Consider the following 4,594-nt stretch of genomic DNA (forward strand, 5'->3'; position numbering starts at 1 on the left):
GCTAGGACGAGGTTGTGCATCGAGTTTTGGGGAGCACGGAGGTGGTACTCAAGAGCACCAGATTGATTCAGCAGGTATGCGACCGGTTGTAGGTCGCGCAGAGTCGTTAGAAGAGTTATGCGGATTGACAGCGATCAAACCTCGGATTTCAGGAAGGGGACTTTGTTTTGTTAAAGGTGTCGCCATGGAAATGGATTATTCGGTTCCGCAAGAAGGGAAAATTGGGGCCCCGGTTTATAGGACCGTTCAGGATCATCGCCTAGGTGGGCAAGGTAGCATATCGATTAAAGCTTCCAGAGGAGCTTAGTCGGATTCACAACACCTTCCATGTGTCTCAGCTTCGGAAGTGTGTCACCGACGAATCCTCAGTCATACCCTTGGACGACATTCAGTTGGATGGGAGCCTGAATTACATCGAAAGACCAGTTACGATTTTGGACAGGAAGACAGAGAAGCTCCAGAATAAAGAAGTGAAGTTGGTTAAGGTGCAATGGCAGCACCGAAGGGTTCCGAATGGACTTGGGAATCAAAAGATGAAATGCGAGGTTTCTACCCGGAGTTATTTGAACCAGCAAGCTTCGAGGATGAAGCCTAATTCAAGTGGGGGAGAGTTGTAATGCCCTGATCCTCAGGTATTAATAATGATATTTTGGTTTGTCTTTTTAGTACCTACTCGGCGAGTTGGCCTCCCTACTCGTCGAGTAGTAGCGGGTTTGCCAGTGAAGTTTAATGATCTACTCGCCGAGTTTGCTATGTGACTCGACGAGTTGATGCTGGCAGATGAAACCCTAAACTTCGGGGCCTTGCACCCTATTTAAAGGGTCATAAGCCTTCGCTAGCCTCCCCTTTATAGTTCTTTTCCTCCTAAAAACCCTGATTCGAGTGTGAGTGTGTTTCTTGGTGATTTAAGCTTGAATGAAGGATTTGGTGAAGGGATCACTTGAGGAAACAAGTTAGAAGAAGCAAAGGACTCGTGGGGATTCAAGATCTACCTCTGTGGAGCGCTTTCAGAAGGTATTAAGTTGTTCCTTGGCTCATTTCCTTCCCAAACCCTTTTGTGCATGGATTCTAGGAAAGGGCTTTGGTGTTTAAGCCAAGATCTGAAGTTGTAACTTCAGATCTGGACTCCTTTTGACCTTGAGATGCATAAAGTTGTCCATTTAGCCTAGCATGAGCCTCCCCTCAAGTGTATGACTCAATCCCAAGCTTAGATTTGCTATTTTAAGGCCTTAAAGCCTTGCATGCACGTAAAGTTTGCAACTTTACGTGAAAAGCACGCCTTAGGAGCCTAGATCTGTAATTTGGAAGCATTGCATGGCTCCATGGAGTCTGTATGGCTTGAGATCTGATAGGACTCGGTGAGTCTCAGTGGGAGACTCGACGAGTCATATGAAGACAGACATGGACTCGACGAGTTGGATGAACAACTCGTTGAGCCCAATGAACATTGCTATGAACTCGACGAGTTGGATGAACAACTCGGCGATCCGGATGAAGATTGCCTAGAACTCGACGAGTTGAAGGAACAACTCGGCGAGTCAAGTAAGATTCCCCAATTGATTCGATGGTTATAAACGCGTCGAGTGGCAAACAAGGAAACCCGACGAGTGGACCTTAGATTATCAGTCAAGACCGTATGAACTCGGCAAGTCACCTCGATGACTCGACGAGTAGATGTTATCCCGGGAAACTCGGCGAGTCATTAGTTGTACTCGGCGAGTTAGGGTCAACATGGACTGTTGACTTGATCCTAACTGAAGCGGACCAGGGCGGACTTTAAGGTTAATGACTGGGTATTATATGTCACTTTTAGGTAGTTGAGTTGGAGCAGTTCATGGGGCATATCCATTCGAAAAAGTATTAGTTCAACATTCGTGTCAGGTGAGTCTTCTCACCATACCTATAGGTCAAAGGCACCAAGGTCGACCCATTATGTGATTACGGTAGATGTGCTAGATACTCTGTGTTTGCTTTGCTATGTGATTGCATGTTGTATGAAGACCCCGTGGGGAGCCCGTGGCATTGGATGTAAGACCATGTGGGGTAGCCCATGGCTGTCATAGGTGAAGACCATGTGGGGTAGCCCATGACACTGGATGTAAGACCATGTGGGGTAACCCATGGCAGTCCTAGGTAAATACCATGTAGGGTAGCCCATGGCACTATTACAGGTTTGATGTATGCATGGTTTATGTGTTATGTGTGTAGCTTTATGGCTATCAGGATATGTGATTGTGTCTGGTATGCTCTGGGAAACTCACTAAGCGTTTCGCTTACAGCTTGTTGATTATTGCAGGTACTTTGGAGTCTAAGGGCAAAGGCAAGGCGTGATGGCGTGACGGCTACTCTACCTCTCTTTTGGTCGTTTTGGGGACTCTCTGATGATTTCATAAAAACACAACAATGATTTAATGAATGTGAATTGGAAACAAATGTTTTGAAAACTTATGGAATATGTAATCGGATTACTTATTAAAATGAAAAATTTTCTTTGTAAAATTTTGGATGTTACAGTTGTTTTTGTATTTTTAAATCTACACATTTTTCTTCTAATATTTTTATTATAAATTGAGCTCGTTGTGTTATAGTCCGTAAATTAGTTTGATTATTTTTAACCCTAGGTAATTCATTCCATTTTTATGAATTTCTAGTCCTAAGGGTCCAGGTAATTTATGAAATAATTTTTCTTCTATTTCTTTATTAAAAATGTTTCCTGCAATAGTAGTTAGATCAACATAATGATTTATAATTTTTTTTAACATATAAGCCACTAGTCCAATTTTTTAACTTAATTGTTCTAAGTCTCTCATAGCCTTTTTCTGGACTTATATGTGTTCTGAATTTAGATATGCTCCAATTATTAAAGAACGTATTTTGTTAAATACTTGTACATTTCTTCTGAATCTATTTCCTGAAAATTTCTATAGTACTTTCCTATTAGAGTACTTTTCCAAACATCTATAACATTTTTCATGTTTGGGGATCATGTACTGTTAGATTTAAAATATATCTTTTATGGTCTGCTTGAAACATTATTGGTTGCTCTAGAGGTTTTTCTGTCCCTTTTGCTACACATTCAAAATATTTTGGTGGATTGTTATATTTAGTGTAAGGTGTTTTTGATGGAAAGTCATGATAATTAAAAAAAACTATTTTATTGCATATTTATTAAAAGGAATGTTTACTGATGAAAAATAACTAGTACTAGATTCTTTTGTATCTATATTTGCTAATTATTTTTGATAACTTATTTCTGAAATATTTGATCTATTATCAAAAAATATAATTCTTCTTCTATTATATTTTTTTCTTTTAAATCAATGTTTCCTATATTATCATATTCTATTCATTTTCACTTATTTGTTTATTTAAAAACATTTGATCTTCTATGTGAAGAAGTTCTTCTTTATTTAACTTAATTTTTAATTCTTTTGGGAATATAATTTTTTCTTTATTTTTGGTATTTCTATATTGACAAAATTACTTTATGTTTATGTTTCTTCAAATTTTGGATTAGGGATAGAGTTGTAATTGGAAAATCTTCAACTTGTTTTTCCTAAAGTATTTGTATATATTACTGCTTGATCTGGTACTATAGCAAGTGAAGTATCAGGAATAAATTTACTAATATCCCATTCTAATCCAACAAGAGTTTCAGTGGAAAATTCTTTAGGTTTTACCATTTTAATTCATTTACTACTTATTAAAATTACAAACTTGTCTGTAAAGATATTGTATTTTGTGGTTGACGTAGATGAACATCTTCCTAAAATTTGTAAAGTTATTAGTAATTATCTAAAAACTCAACTTTTCCGTATCCTTTGGTTTATATTCCTAAGTTTATATATTTATAAAAATCGTTGATAGTTATTAAAAAATCTGGGTACAATATATTATTCCTCTATTACTATTTATATCTATTTATGTGCTAGCAATCATACTTTTTAATTTTCATTATATCTTTAATTCTATTGTCAAATAAGGTAATAAGAACTTTACAACCTAAATTTTTTCTCATTCCTAAATGGATAAATTTAAAATTTCTTTGTTTTAAATTATTTTCTTATTCTTTGAAGATTATATTTAATATTTTAACTTGGTCTTTTATACACTGAATATTGGTTTCATAACTATTTCTCTTTCCTTTAATTTCTCTAACTATTATTCCTAAATGGATAAATTTAAAATTTATTTGTTTTAAATTATTTTCTCCTTTCTTGAAGATTATATCTAATATTTTAACTTGATCTTTTATGCATTGAATAGTGGTTTCATAACTATTTCTTTAAAATTGGATAGTATTTTCAAAATATCATTTATTATATAATATTTCTAGTTTTAATAATTATAAACAATGAGTTTGAAATCTATTATAATCTTATTCATGATCAATTAATTCTTCTAAATTAGAATCATATTCTTCACGTTATTTGCTATTCTACTTATAATATTTTTAGGAGTTATACTTAAACTTTTACGAGATGATTCTGTCATTAATCTTTTATTGCTATACCAAACTTGAAAGATTGTGTTTTTTTTTGTTTTAATAGTTTTTCTTGTTATTTTTTCAAATCTTTTTGGTTTTAGTGACAAC

This window comes from Lactuca saligna, chromosome 5 (genome assembly GCF_052625555.1).
Source record: "Lactuca saligna cultivar CGN05327 chromosome 5, ASM5262555v1, whole genome shotgun sequence".
Classification (NCBI taxonomy): Eukaryota; Viridiplantae; Streptophyta; class Magnoliopsida; order Asterales; family Asteraceae; genus Lactuca; species Lactuca saligna.